The 16,313-nt window shown below is 42.6% G+C and overlaps 1 protein-coding gene across 4 annotated transcripts in view; it reads right to left on the reverse strand.

Moving 5' to 3' along the window:
- The window catches only part of LOC113646708 (zinc finger protein 609), a 58,266-nt gene extending 49,896 nt beyond the window's left edge, over positions 1 to 8,370 (reverse strand). For 2 of the 4 annotated variants that reach the window (XM_027153133.2, XM_027153130.2), the window contains exon 1: positions 7,792 to 8,369. The gene's annotated coding sequence lies outside the window, so the exon portion shown is untranslated. Of the gene's footprint in view, positions 1 to 7,791 lie in introns of all 4 variants that reach the window. The other 2 variants (XM_027153132.2, XM_027153131.2) reach the window with 2 other exon arrangements.
- Between the last annotated feature and the right edge of the window lie 7,943 nt (positions 8,371 to 16,313).

A 16,313-nucleotide genomic window follows, 5' to 3' on the forward strand; every position in this document is an offset into this window, starting at 1 on the left:
AGAACGTCGGCTGTGTCTGCTCACGCACTTAGGGAATAGCAGGAATCTGAGCGTTAAATCTGATCGGTCACGTAACGTGTTTTCCTGATGATTGGGGTGTTCTAGTGTATTGTTCTGTGCTTTACAGGATGGAAGTGGAGCAACCAAAATATCTCACATAACCCTTAAACAATACAAGAGAACTCTATAGAGCTTATTCACACATTTACTAAACACACACTCACCCAAACACCCAGGCTCCCAAACACCCAGGCTCCCACACTCACCCAAACACCAAAACACACCAAACAAACACCCAGGCACACACACTCCCCCAAACACCAAAACACCACCCAGGCTCACACACTCCCCCAAACACCAAAACACCACCCAGGCTCACACACTCCCCCAAACACCAAAACACCACCCAGGCTCACACACTCCCCCAAACACCAAAACACCACCCAGGCTCACACACTCCCCCAAACACCACCCAGGCTCACACACTCCCCCAAACACCACCCAGGCTCACACACTCCCCCAAACACCAAAACACCACCCAGGCTCACACACTCCCCCAAACACCAAAACACCACCCAGGCTCACACACTCCCCCAAACACCAAAACACCACCCAGGCTCACACACTCACCCAAACACCAAAACACACCAAGACAAACACACTCACCCAAACACCAAAACACACCAACAAACACCAAGACAAACACACTCACCCAAACACCAAAACACACCAACAAACACCAAGACAAAACACACTGGCCCAACAGCAAGAAACCCAACAAACACCAAGACAAAACACACTTACCCAAACACCAAGAACCTCACCCAAACAAACATTAACACACACCCAAACACCGACACACCCTTTAACAGGAACATCTTTGTGCCAGTCATGTTGCATACAATCGTGCTTCAGGTAAAGTTCATCAAATGTTAGAACGGAGGAAAAAAACTTGATCTCAGCGGTTGCAGGTCACAGACAGGCTGATTTTACATTTTCTCTGCTGAGAAACTACCAGTTAACACAGTTGGCACGGAACAGTGTAAAAAACACACAGCCAGTAAGTGAGAGCCTGTGACAGGAAACATCTCACTGATGAGAACTGAGTCTACGGTCAACAGTCACCACTCTTTACTACCATGATGAGCAGAAAGCATCTGTGGGGCTTTTTATACCTGGTCACTTCATGCGTTTTCTGTGATTTTCTGTGATAGCTATCCGATGGTAAAAAGACCAGGTCTAAATGCCCTCCGAAACGTTTTCGAGACGGATATAAATCCGATGGTACAAACCCCTTCAGGAGGAGGTCTGGGACGCATTTCAGATGAAACTGGACAGGTGTAAATGAATGTGGTTGTTCAAGCCACATACATCAGCGCTATACTCCTCCTAAACGGAAGTACGTCACTCGCGAGTGATCTTTCACCCAGGTGTCTCGTTGGGTCTTAAAATGCGCTGCTGCGGTCAGCGAAAATGCAGCAAACAGTAAATACTGTTTTTTGTAGCATAAACATCCTAACAAGTTTATTCGTCTTCTTTTTCATTGCGTTCTGAAAACCGCACACACCAAAGCGTGTTCCATTTCAATTACCCCGGAAATGAGCTAAACATATGTTTACATTTTGGGCGGGAGTAGATCGATATCCGATTCGGCGAGACGCATTTATGTGGCCTGATGAAAAACGGAACAGTTTTAACAAATCAGATAGCTATCGGATCAGAGACAACACATGAAGTGACCAGGTGTAAAAAGGCCCTTAGAGAAGATAGCAGAAGGCCCCGTGGGAAGCTACAGAAGGGCACAGAAAGGTTTGAGCGACTTCTGCTCCCGACCCCACACGGCCCCGCTCGGGAGCGTCTAACCCGCCGCTCTGCCGTTTACAGCTCGGTGTGCGGAGCGAGCGATTAATCATATAATGGAGTGATGCTCGGCGCAGAGCTGGCCTCTGTAATTTGCTAATCAAAGGAGGTCATTCTTAGGTTAATGCTTTTCATTCAGGAGCTGTATTAAAAATCAGGCATAACTAATTACAGTCGGTGTTTCAGCTGAGTAAACGGCGTGCTAATGAAGTGCAGACGTTTTCAGATGGAGCGTACTGGAACCACGCTGACCAAACCATCAGCACTCCGTACCTCAGGACCGTACCTTGGTGCAGGTAGCAAATCTGAGTGGATCTGCATGTTCTAGCCCTGGACTGTATTTTAACTTAACACCGAAAATGGGGACAAACATCGGTTAGCAGGTTCGCTTGAGGAGCGGTTTGCAGTAGATTAAACCACTATGCTAATTTTAGAAGAATACAGTGCTAGAAGGGGAAGTTAGAGGTCTTAGTGAGCAGATGATCACGAGTTCAAATCCCAAAACTGCCTCAGAGCACGATCGTCGACTCGCCTGCGTGCTAGAAATGTACTCTGCTTTTGGATAAAATACCTGATGAATAAACGTATGATGAAGGTCAAAACCTGTTCATTAAATATACAGCAGTCATGCAGAACACACACACACACAAATACAGTGCTTTTATACCAAAATTTTTTTTAAAGGTTCATCTGAATAAAGATGGTGTAAAAATGCCACTCTCTCTCTTCCTCTCCCTCCCTCTCTCTCTGAGAGAGAACGGCTTCATTAGGTCAGATTAGTGAAATAAACTGTAGATCAGTGAAAGTGAAATGAAGCAGCGCTGCACCAAAATGGCGCTGTCTACAGAATTAATCAAGCGTACCTCATGGATCGTTCAAACACTTGTCTATTTTCACCTCCAAATAATCGCATCTCAATCATCGTCGTCGTCGTAACAGCGGTGTCGCTGTTCACGTTCTGAAACACTTTAATGTGGGCTGTACGCATTTTTTTTTTTTTTAAAAAACGTGTTCGGAGAATAAGAGCGTTATTTGGAAAAAATAGATTACGATTATATCGCTAAGCGGCTCCAACTTCGTCTAGCGTGTTTTTAATAATGCGTACAGGGCTTTTTATCCGCTCCTTAAATTCAGCTCTGCGTTTAACAAAAAGGAGTTCAAAGTGACCTTTAGGATGAAGTTAAAGTCAGAGAATCTGACGAAAAAAACCCTGAACATGCTTCCTTTCAACACTGGGGGCTAAACGATGGAAATTCTGCTAGAAAACACCTGATGAGTTCCAAATCCCAAAAAAAACCCTAGAAGAAGAGTAACAAGAACACACAAACCTGAAATGTTAAAATAAACCAGACACATCAATGACAGACTCACCTCAGTAATCTCAGCCACCAAACGAATAGGTGCAATTCCAGCGTCTGAATGTCACTAAACGCTTATTAGCTAACGTACAGGGTGGGACGACGTTTCTCCAGAGGATTTAAGGATTTAAGGCTCCAGAGGATTCTGTGGTTTTCCTGGAGGACCGCCGGCGGACATGCCCTACACGTCCTATATGTCAAGAGCTGAAACGGTGAGACTCGGAACAGTAAAAGTTGGCTGGTGATTCGGAGCAGCGACCATCTAACATCTCTAGCCGTGTTGCTAACCTTGTATCTGCTCTGATGACGTGGCTTTACAAAAATCGTTTCCATAAATGTGTGCGATCGGCTACGGAGTCGGGAGGTTTTCCGTACGCTTGCGTTGACAGCGCTTGGTCTGTCAACTAAATACTAACGGTGGTGGATTTCAAACCGTAAAGTATTGATGCCTCACTTACTGAAATTAATAATTATAATAATGGTAATGACTTTCCTGTCAGGACGACCTGATTCCTGATGATTCTGTAAGACTGGCGCATGATGCTGCGTTCATATACATACGATCCAAAGTCACACCCATTTGGATGCATTTCCCAGTTAATGGCACCAATTAAAACAAGTCTTTGTGAGATGAAGAAAAAAAAATCATCTTCCTCAAACATAAGCAAACATAAATGTGTTATGCAGCAAGAGCTGGCTAGATGAGACCACACACACGGCGGTGGGCGAGTGAACAGAAAGACTCTTAGTCCGTAGGATTCTCCTGAAGCTCGCTAACCGTTAGTCATCGATTACAAAAAATTCCAAATGATCAGAAGTACTTTACTCGATGCTGGGAGCGACAGAGCGGTCCTAACACCGACAGAGCATTGTTACGGTAACTCCCAGCTGACTTCTCCGTCTGTTCTCATATCGATCGCTCCTTCTTTTCAGATTGCTCCTGGTACATGTAGAACATTATTGATAAACATTACACTGCGTTGGGCGGTTGAATTGAAGGTTAACTACAACCAATTAACCAATTTTGTGTTTAAAAAAAAAACAAAACGATCCTTTCACGAAGAACTCGTCGACTCGAGGGTCGTCTTCTGATCCGTTCCCTGAGCAGCGTGAACTTCCTTGTCTTTACATATTAATGAGTTTACATCGGTATCGACTTTAGGTCCGTCACAGTACTTGGTTAAAATCTATAATGCGACCAATCCGAGTGTTATTTTAAGAAGGTGAATCGACAATACGGTCAACACCAGCACTGGCTTCTTCTTCTTGTTAAGATTCTTGCCGTTTTGAACGTCTGAGGTTCACTGTAATACAACAGAACTTACAGCCTCGCAAGCCTGCAGGTCTGAGCACATGTTTTAAAGCAGCTTTTTATAAGAGTTACGTGCACCGACGGCACAAACAAGAGACACGTTTCAGTTGAGGCGTCCGTGTTTTATCCCCACTTCACGCTTTGAGGTGGGAAATGACACCATTACAAGTTGCAAGGCACCACACGCTCAGCATAAACCTCATGGTACGCATCGTTTTTAACGGCAGGCAAAACGGCTGAATTTCCGGCTACCAAAAACACAGGACCACGAGGTAGCATTGCCCAAAATCTAAACAAAGTAACGTGCAGTTTCGGCTTATAACGACATGATCGATACTGACGACTCGATACTGACATCCGTACAATATATCAGCAGCTAAAACATTACTCAATCGCAAATAAAATCTTTAAACCATTATTAGGGGAATTTCAGATAGATAGAAGTGATTACGTCGCGTCTTTCTTTATGGATTCCTTATATGGTCATGTACTCGTCGTCCACTTTATTAGGATCACCTGCACGTTTATGCATTTATCTAGTCAGCCAATCACGTGGAGGCAGTGCAATACAAAAACAAATAATAAAAAAAAAAGCTATCATGCAGATACAGGTCGAGTGTTTCAGTTCATGTTCAGCTCAACATGAAAAAGCGTGATCTCTGAATTTAAACTGTGGCAGGGTTGTGGGTGCTAGATGGGCTGGTTTGAGTATTTCAAGTTTGTTTTTTGTTTTTTTTTCAGAAGCTGAAGTGGTTTCTCAGGGGTTTAGACAGAATGGTGTGGAAAAACAAACCAAAAAAACCTGTAAACTGAGGGTCTGCAGACTGAAACACCTCGCTGATGAGAGAGATCAGATGAGAAATGGCCAGCATGGTCTAAGCTGACAGGAAGTCTATACTGACTCATATATTCACTCTTTACAACCATGGGGGGGGGGGGGTGTCTAACAATTCAGTCTTTAGGTGGAACACCTTACTGATGAGATGAGCTACAACAGAAAACCACAGCAGGTTCCACTCCTGTCAGCCAAGAACAGGAATCTGAGACTCTTCTGGGAATAGATTCACCCAGACTAGAAAAAGACCAGGTGATTTTTTTTGGTCTAGTTTCTACACCAATGACAACCTGCTGTGGTCTTCTGTAGCATATCCACATGAAGATTAAATGTCTTGTGTATACCGAGATGCTTTTCTGTTCACCGCGGTTATAAAGAACGATTGTGAGAGTTACTATATGAACGACTATGTGAGTTACTCCTGGAAGCGCAAACCGATCTGGCTATTTTCATCTGGTCTGTTAGACAAAACGTTTCCACACGGCCGCTCGCTGACAGGATGTTTTCTCATCGTCTGTTACCAACATCCATCCCATGCTCAAAGTCACACAGATCATACTTTTCACCCATTCTGATGTTTGCCGTGAAAATTAATTCCATCTACCGACCTGCATCCGAAAGACTGTGAAGCACTCTGTTGCCGCCACATGAATGGCCGACCGGGTATCTGAATAAATAAGCATATAGGATACAGGTGTTCCTTATAAGGTGGACAATGAGTGTAGCTAAGTAACAATCAAAGCTTTACTGTTAAACTCACTATACGTCATGTGTGTTGATTTACATTCCAAACATCGTAAAAAGACACCGTAGCCGACAACTCAGCTAACTGCGGCTCTTCCTCTTTATAGGGTGCCAATATTTATGTCCTCGTTGAGTAGCTAGTTTTAACTCATGGATTCGTTTTTTTAAGTTGCTTTCTTTCATACGTACGTAAACGATCGAGTTTCACAAATCTGTGTCAGAACCTGAAACAGAGCATTTGAGGTTCCCATGAGTGAATCTTTCTTTGGATACGAAACGAACCGGATTTTAACGTACATCACGTTTCCTGTACGATTTACAAATTAACGCAAGTATTCATGTCTTGCTTGCAAACAAACAAAACAATAAAAAAAAAACTACTAGTTCTCCGAGTACAACTGAAAGAAAGTAAAACTTCTTGAGGATTTGATTCGTTTCATTTCAAACTTTTCACAAATGGTTCCTTTCTTTTTAATCGTCACCACAGACTTCACCTAGGATTAAAATATCACGGTTTTCAAGTGACCGGTTTATCTTACCAGGAAAAGATCATCATCAGAACCGTAATACCGAGATTAGACGAATCAAACGGATCGGATGGATCCGATCGGAACCGGTGTGAATCACCACCGTGAAGCTTCACATGTTCACTTCACTTTAAACAAAACCAAATCAAACCAAAGGAAGCTTTCAGAAAAGAAATGGAATAAAAAAAATAAAAATAAAAAAAACCCACTTAGCAGATGAAATGAGTTTCAATGCCACACAAACAAACTGCCTACAATTATGTCATTATGGTCATCAGACAAGTTTTTAATCAGGTTTATTAGTCACCTGAAGAGAAAAACTGCTCATAACCTAGTAAACTAACACATAACTAGTACTTCACGTCTTGTAGGAAGGTTCATCTGGATGGAAAAAATCGGGTTGTAAAACTAGCACTCAACTAGTCAGGACTAGTTAATACTAAACTATTTACATCACAATAATAACAACAGCAGCAACAACAACAATGTAATATTATGCACACAACGTTATATTCACCCCTAACGTTAATTATTCCCAGACATAAAGCTTTAGTGTCTATATTAATACGGTTAATTAACAAACAAACAAAAATCTTTTTAAGCTAGCTCGTTTATTGTTGTAGCGAGTGGTCCACAATGCTAGCGATGCTAACTAGCTAGACAAAAAAAAACCCCGCAAATCCTAAACTTCGTGATGAACTACTTCAGTTCACACGACCTTCCTTTTGGTTCCTTTTTTTTTTTTAAATACAAATCTAATCTTAAAAGCTCTACACTTTTCCTCGTAAACGAAAAAATATATTGTTTAAAAGTGAAACCTATCCGAAAACAGGCAACATGTGCAGAAGGCAACGGTGGTAAATAGATAGTTAGCCGCGATGCTAAAGAGCTAACGAGTTAGCATGCTAGCTCGGGAGGAATGAGGGTCAATGGTGAGGTAGATGGACAAGATAGCGAGTGTGCTAAGTGCTAAATGCTAAGCGCTAAGAGCTAAATGCTAAGAGCTAAATGCTAAGTGCTAAATGCTAAGAGCTAAATGCTAAGCGCTAGCTTGTCTTTATCAAGCAAATACGTGACAGAGTTTAAAACGAAGGAAATAAAAGAAGAAAAAGCTTCGTATATAATATGATTATTAGTGTGAGAAAGCGGACTTACCCCGGTCATAACAAACTCCTATCCAGATTGTAACACTTGTGTACATTCCATAGATGAAGGTAGAAGGAAAAAAAGGTGTCTTTAGACGACAATAAGAGAAAATGTAGATAATAATAATGATGAAGGATCCGAGAGCAGCACGAGGCGCGGCGCGGCGCAGCGTCCAGCACACGGAGGCCAGCACTCACACACAGGGAAGGCCGGAGACGCGCTGGATCGCAGCCATGGCGCTCTTCAGGATCACCGTTCACACGAAACGGAAAACGGCGCCTCGAGCTCACACCGGAATCAAAGCGTTCCCTTTCATCCTCGGATTAAATAAATCCCACATCGTGCAGCGTCGGTTTCTTTCTCAAACTAGAATTATTCATATTCGGTTTCGTTCTCTCTCTGTATTTATATATATGTACATAAATATATATATGTAAAAAAAAAAATCAATCTATAGGTTTAGAGCACGCGCCGAATCCCAGTCTCGGTCCCGTCCGTCCGCTCTCTGCCTCCTTCCCTCTCGAGCGCTCAGCGATACAATGTAACCCAAACGGCAGCGCGAGAGCCATGAAATCCAGGAGATGATTCCGGGCGGATCCTGGAGCGGCGCGAGATAAAAACCGGAAACTGGATCGCACTGACAAGTTCCTGTTTTTCCACAAAGCGAAGGCACACGGTGTGATAGAGGGGAGGGTGTTGGTGTGGTGGTGGTGGTGGTAGTGGTGGTGTTGTTGTGGTGTTGGTGTGGTGTTGGTGTGGTGTTGGTGTGGTGTTGGTGTGGTGTTGGTGTGGTGTTGGTGTGTGGTGTTGGTGTGTGGTGTTGGTGTGGTGTTGGTGTGGTGTTGGTGTGGTGTTGATGTGGTGGTGTTGATGTGGTGTTGGTGTGGTGTTGGTGTGGTGTTGGTGTGGTGTTGATGTGGTGGTGTTGGTGTGTGATGTTGGTGGGGTGTTGATGTGTGGTGTTGATGTGTGGTGTTGATGTGTGGTGTTGATGTGTGGTGTTGATGTGGTGTTGATGTGCTGTTGATGTGCTGTTGGTGTGCTGTTGATGTGGTTTTGATGTGGTGTTGGTGTGGTGGTGGTGTGGTGTTGATGTGGTGTGGTGTTGGTGTGGTGGTGATGTGGTGTTGATGTGATGTTGGTGTGGTGTTGATGTGGTGTTGGTGTGGTGGTGTTGATGTGGTGTTGGTGTGTGGTGTTGGTGTGTTGTTCATGTAGTGTTGGTGTGGTGTTGATGTGGTGTTGGTGTAGTGGTGTTGGTGTGGTGTTGGTGTGGTGGTGTTGATGTGGTGTTGGTGTGCTGTTGGTGTGCTGTTGATGTGTGCTGTTGATGTGATGTTGGTGTGTGGTGTTGGTGTGGTGTTGGTGTGGTGTTGATGTGGTGTTGGTGTGGTGGTGTTGATGTGGTGTTGGTGTGTGGTGTTGGTGTGGTGTTGGTGTGGTGTTGGTGTGGTGTTGATGTGGTGTTCATGTAGTGTGATGTGGTGGTGGTGTGGTGTTGATGTGATGTTGGGGTGTGGTGTTGATGTGGTGGTGTTGTGGTGTTGATGTGGTGGTGTTGTGGTGTTGATGTGGTGGTGTTGTGGTGTTGATGTGGTGGTGTTGTGGTGTTGATGTGGTGGTGTTGATGTGGTGGTGTTGATGTGGTGGTGTTGTGGTGTTGTGGTGTTGATGTGGTGGTGTTGTGGTGGTGTTGATGTGGTGTTGGTGTGTGGTGTTGGTGTGGTGTTGGTGTGGTGTTGGTGTGGTGTTGATGTGGTGTTCATGTAGTGTGATGTGGTGGTGGTGTGGTGTTGATGTGATGTTGGTGTGTGGTGTTGGTGTGGTGTTGATGTGGTGTTGGTGTGTGGTGTTGGTGTGGTGTTGATGTGGTGTTGGTGTGGTGTTGATGTGGTGTTGGTGTGGTGTTGATGTGGTGTTGGTGTGGTGTTGATGTGATGTTGGTGTGGTGTTGGTGTGTGGTGTTGGTGTGGTGTTGATGTGATGTTGGTGTGGTGTTGATGTGGTGTTGGTGTGTGGTGTTGGTGTGGTGTTGATGTGGTGTTGGTGTGGTGTTGTGGTGGTGTTGGTGTGGTGTTGGTGTGGTGGTGGTGGTGTGGTGTTGATGTGATGTTGGTGTGTTGTTGGTGTGGTGTTGATGTGGTGTTGGTGTGCTGTTGATGTGTGGTGTTGGTGTGCTGTTGATGTGGTGTTGGTGTGGTGTTGGGATGCAGGACAACCTGCAATGATGTGAAGGCTCCTTGTTTTCCACGCAGAAGAAACGTCACTGTAAAACAATCCAACGTCCATCTGACTTTTTTGTTGTTGCAATTTTATTTCTTTTGTAGATTATTATAAGATCGCATCCCTCTGGTATAAGCAGCACATTGGGCTTTCATTAGAAATGTATTTGCTGCCATTCAGATTTTTTCAGTAAAGTAGGTCTTGTAACGCAAAGCAACAGAGATACAAGTGTGAAGTATGAAGAGTGCGATGACACAGGAACTTTATATATAAACAACTTTATATATATATATATACAGTACAGACCAAAAGTTTGGACACACCTTCTCATTCAAAGAGTTTTCTTTATTTTCATGACTATGAAAGTTGTAGATTCACACTGAAGGCATCAAAACTATGAATGAACACGTGTGGAATTATATACGTACATAACAAAAAAGTGTGAAACGACTGAAAATATGTCATATTCTAGGTTCTTCAAAGTCGCCACCTTTTGCTTTGATTACTGCTTTGCACACCCTTGGCATTCTCTTGATGAGCTTCAAGAGACACCTGAAATGGTCTTCCAACAGTCTTGAAGGAGTTCCCAGAGATGCTTAGCACTTGTCGGCCCTTTTGCCTTCACTCTGCGGTCCAGCTCACCCTAAACCATCTCGACTGGGTTCAGGTCCGGTGACTGTGGAGGTCAGGTCATCTGGTGCAGCACCCCATCACTCTCCTTCATGGTCAAATAGCCCTTACACAGCCTGGAGGTGGGTTTGGGGCCATTGTCCTGTTGAAAAGGTGGTGTGTCCAAACTTTTGGTCTGTACCATATATATATATATATATATATATGTTGTTTTATTATTTATTATACAAAACTATTCTTCTTCTTCTTCTTCTTCTTCTTCTTCTTCTTCTTCTTCTTCTTCTTATTATTATTATTATTATTATTATTATTATTATTATTATTATGTAAATATATAATAACTGTATTCAGTGTTGTAAAAGAACCGGTCGATTCTCAACTCTGATGAAGCTTTAGTTACAAATGTCATGTTTATATGAATACACATAATAATAATAATAATAATAATAATAATAATAATAATAATAATAATAATAATAATAATAATAATAATAATAATAACAATAATAATAATAATTTTGTATTAAAAATAATAGCACAGACAATACAACTTGTTGATATGGTGAAGTTTTCTGTAAGGAGTCTCCAGTGTCAGAGCTTTGTGAGAGTCTGAGTCTGAGAGAGAGAGAGAGAGAGAGAGAGAGAGAGAGAGAGAGAGAGAGAGAGAGAGAGAGAGAGAGGGAGGGAGGGAGGGAGGGAGGGAGACAGAGAAAGTGAGAAAGAAAGAAAGTGAGAAAGAAAGTGAGAAAGAAAGAAAGAAAGAAAGAACAGGAACTGACTTGGTTCACATGTTTAAACTAAACTGTTCAGCTGTGCAGTGGAGGCAGTAACCACAGTGTGATCTGGCCACACACCCGATTATTGTTGTTTTATCAGCTTCAAATCAGCCAAGCTTTACATTTTTGTTCTATATCACATTAAAACACACAATGATTCCACCAGGAGTTTTTTCCACCTCTACATTTTGATAAACGACCAAAACTATAAACAGGCCAAGGGTGGGGGAAACCTTAAAGCATGGTGTTCGAGTGAACCGATCTATTACGCTTATTTATCTACAGAGACATCCTAAAAAATATCAGCCCCTGCTCGCCCTGTTAGGAGCTAACTGCTGTCATCAGTCACTGGACACGAGAGCAACTCCCAAGAAGTTCAGGACCAGGACAATTAATAGGAGCTGAAGAAAGAGGAAAAAAAAGAGTAACAACTGCTTCAATGATATAGCTGTAACTTTTGCACAATAAATGTCTACTACATCTTATAAAATAATATAAAAAGTCCAGAGTTATTTGAAGGGATTTTAGAAGAAGCTGATAAACCTGCACATTCCAGCACAGTGGAATAAATTATTCATATTGCTTTGAAAGTTGGGGTTACGATTCAGTGCCTGTAAAGCAGAGAGTGTTAAGAGACTTTCTTAGAGAGCCAGCAGTGTTAACTTGGCGGTGCTGGGGCTTGAACCCCAACCCTTAAACAACCCAGAGCCTTAACCAATTCTCTACATGAGATCAAGTCCTTATGTAAGATCTTGTGCTTATATGCAGATTTAGAGAAATACATTTCAATGGAAATCAAGAATTAAGCGATGTTTATCGCCTGTAACGTTTCCAGTGTCTTCTGTGCCCGTCCCAAGCCCGGTCCAGAAAGCTTCATCGAACGAGAAAAAAAAAAGATTTACGCGCTCTGGCTCACAGGAGATCAGACTCCTTGTTTTTCAGACTCCTATATGATAAGACAAAAAAGGGGGTGGAATTTTATACAACTCGACTATCTATAAGGTCCAGGTCGAGTCGTATTTACGGGTTTACAACTCACATGTAACTTTTAGCTGCATCTAGAAGAGCGCTGGCTCAAGTGGGATGTCGATCGGAAGGTTAAAGTTCAAGCCAAGTCAGGGTTGGGGGTTCGATTCCCGCCTCCGCCTTGTGTGTGTGTGGAGTTTGCATGTTCTCCCCGTGCCTCGGGGGTTTCCTCCGGGTACTCCGGTTTCCTCCCCCGGTCCAAAGACATGCATGGTAGGTTGATTGGCATCTCTGGAAAATTGTCCGTAGTGTGTGTGTGAGTGAGTGAATGAGAGTGTGTGTGCCCTGCGATGGGTTGGCACTCCGTCCAGGGTGTATCCTGCCTCGATGCCCGATGACGCCTGAGATAGGCACAGGCTCCCCGTGACCCGAGGTAGTTTGGATAAGCGGTAGAATATGAATGACTATATATCTATCCCTATCCATAACGAGCAAGCCGGAAGTGACGGGGGAGAGGATAAACTCCCTGAGATGATATGAGGAAGAAACGTTAAGATGGACCAGGCTCAGATGGATGAATGGGTTTGATTATCACTTATACACCTTATACACTCTCCTGGCATCTTTGTAATGTGATTGACGTCTAAATGTATTTACGAGTTGTGACGTCGGAATTTACTCAATTTAGTCACTTTATTAGACGCAAGACATTTTTTCAACATGTTAAAGAACAAAGGATGCACATCGGGTGTGTTTTGCTTTTAAAAGTTTTTATTCAATGTATGAAGCCACTGTAAATGTGTCATCACACTCACACACACACACACATATATTTTGACACACATATATATATAATCATGTTTATTATGCTTGCTTGTATTTCAATAACTTACCATAAAACAAATGCCTAATAACTGAAAATAAGCAAAAGCAGACATTTATATTCCGACATTTATTTATTTCAGAATCAGAATCAGCTTTATTGCCAGGCATGTTTACACATGCGAGGAATTTGTTTTAGTGACATAATCTCTACAGTGTAACAGGATGTCATATGCAGTATAGAAGAAATTGTATGTACACATTTACAGGTGTGAAATGCGCAGTTTAAATAAACATATGAAATATACATATGCAAATAAGTATACGATATATACAATTTGTATGTACACATGTGCAAGTATGAAATGTGCAGTTGAAGTAAACAGTACAGACAATATGTATGCATACGTACAGAGTGCAAGTATGAAATGTGCAGTTGAGGTATACATAGTGCAAATATTAGGAGTTGTGTGTTCCATGGTGTTAATTGTTCATCAGGTGGATTGATTGAGGGAATAAACTGTTCCTATGTCTGGTCGTTCTGGAGCTCGGGGCTCTGTAGCCTCGGCCAGATGGCAACAGTTCAAAGAGGGAGTGAGCTGGATGTGAGGGGTCCAGAGTGATTTTCTTTGCCCTTTTGCTCACTCTGGAGAAGTTCAGGTCTTGAAGAGTGTGGAGAGTTGTGCCAATGATTCGCTCAGCAGTCCGGACTACCCTCTGTAGTCTTCTGAGGTCGAATTTGGTGGCTGAGCTGAACCAAACAGTTACCGAGGTGCAGAGGACGGATTCGATGATGGCAGTGTAAAACTGTTTCAGCAAATCCTGTGGCAGGTTGAACTTCTTCAGCTGACGAAGGCAGTACAACCTCTGCTGAGCCTTTTTCACAATGGAGTCTATGTGAATGTCCCACTTCAGGTCCTGGGAGATTGAGGTTCCCAGGAATCTGAATGACTCCACGGCTGTGACAATCCTGTCCATGATGGTTAGTGGGGGAAGAGCAGGGGGGTTTCTCCTGAAGTCCATGATCAACTCCACTGTCTTGAGCGTGTTCAGCTCCAGGTTGTTAAGGCTGCACCAGACAGCCAGCCGCTCAACCTCCAGTCAGTAAGCAGACTCGTCACCGTCCTGGATGAGGCCGATCAGTGTGGTGTCGTCTGCAAACTTCAGGAGCTTGACAGATGGGTCATTAGTGGTGCAGTCATTCGTGTACATTATATGTACGTGTACGTGTACAGCGTATTCGTTATTTTTTAACTGACACCCCCCCCCCATTCTGAAACTCGTAATCACGACTTCGTTGTGTCGCTCACGTGTGTGAATCGAAAGTCAGGATTATAATCAGAGCTCGAAATTTCCAGGTTTGAAGCGTCAGTATTTTTTGTTTTAAATCGGTGGAGTCGGTTGTGAGGCGCATTGTTTGTTTTTTATTTCAATTTAAAAAATCCTTGCTGGACTTTTTTTTGTCAATTTGTTAATGAAATGAATTTTCACCTCCTTCTCAAAGTAATTAATCATTAGGATACTTAGGGTTCTAAAACTAAAGAACAGGAAGACAGGATGAGTTTCCAGGCCTAGCCTCCAGCTTGCTTTCAGACTGTTCCCTCGTTCACATACAAAGGGCGAGCCTATTCCTGAGCTAGTTAACACCATCGCACTGTTCAATCACGTATTAAATAGCCCATGCTGTTTGTTTAACCAAACCCAGGAATGTGTTAATAAAAAGACAGAGTTGAATTTAATACCTGGCCTCACGAGGCTCACCGTGAAACCAATTTTCAGTGTTTTGTTTTGTGTTCCTTTCAGGCCATGATTTAAAAAAAGCTTTTTGTGTTGAGACACGAGAAGAGCTCCTGAGATCTGTAGGTGGTTGAGATGGCCGAGTCTGATTAGGTGGCTCGAGGCGAGAGAGGGATTTACTTATTAATTTATCGTGAACGTTTCTTTTTTTTTTCCCTTTTGGGAACTGATAAAACCTGGGATTAGTTTCTATCAGATACAGATACTTGTTCACTGAGAACCTTGTTCACTGAATCCAACAATCGGTTTAATTTCCTGTAGCTTCTTTTTTGGGAGCTACATGAAAATCTCATCGCTGCCGCCCGCACAGTGCCGTAAAGTATCATGTTAAAAATGGTAATCGTTGGCAAATCATATAGGAGAAAGAAAACACTTAATGGAAAACTATCAATGTTAAGGAGCTTTGAATCTGACCACCATTGATTATTTTGGTCTAACATGACTCCCCATTGTGTTTCTTCCATATTCATCAAGCTCAAATCAGACAAGCTTCATTTTCTTCATTGCTCCTGTTTTGTCGTGTCCATGTTAAGTATCGAATGTCTTTATCGTGTCCCGTTCGCCAGTGGTGGTCAATATGAAGCTCATAGGAAAGTAGCCTACTGTATTCAAAGTAAACAGTGATATAAAACCCACCTCTGCTCTCTGAGACGCCCCGAGTGCTTGTTCGTGATCATCTAAAATATGAAGGTGTTTAACTTCAACCACTATAAAATTCTGTGAGGTAATAAACAGAGGGAAAAACACACATCTCCCACCCAAAGCCAATCATACTCACCGACAGAAAAGCATTCATTTGTTTTTGTTACGGATTTAAAATGTCTGATAAGTTCGTTCAGTGCGGCGGAACTTAAAAAGGGTTAAATGCAATTAAAGCTGAATAAAATGTATGATAAGTATTAAAACATTATAAATAGTAATCGTTGGTGAATTGTTGTGGTAAAGTATTAATAAAATCCTGTGCTGTTATTAAAAAATAATCAGCTTCAGAGCGGTACGACTGCATCGCACAACCCTGACGTTGATTATTTTCCTGTAGCAGCACAACCTGTCATGGTTTAGTCCTTACCGATAAGGTTCAAACGATTCAAGCTTTATTTTATCTCATACGTCACCATGGATTTTGTGTTCACCAAGTGCACCGAGTTGGAAAAACACTGGAATTTGGAGTGTTGTTGACAAAACCTTACAAACAGAGCTCCAGTAAACCAACCATAGAACACCGACGTTCACTTGAAGTGAGATATACGAAAGTAACCCGTGTTGTGACTTCACATCACACAAAAATCAGTTATGTTGAAGTTAATACAGCACAAG

The sequence above is a fragment of the Tachysurus fulvidraco genome, chromosome 2 (assembly GCF_022655615.1).
Source record: "Tachysurus fulvidraco isolate hzauxx_2018 chromosome 2, HZAU_PFXX_2.0, whole genome shotgun sequence".
NCBI classification, from domain to species: Eukaryota; Metazoa; Chordata; class Actinopteri; order Siluriformes; family Bagridae; genus Tachysurus; species Tachysurus fulvidraco.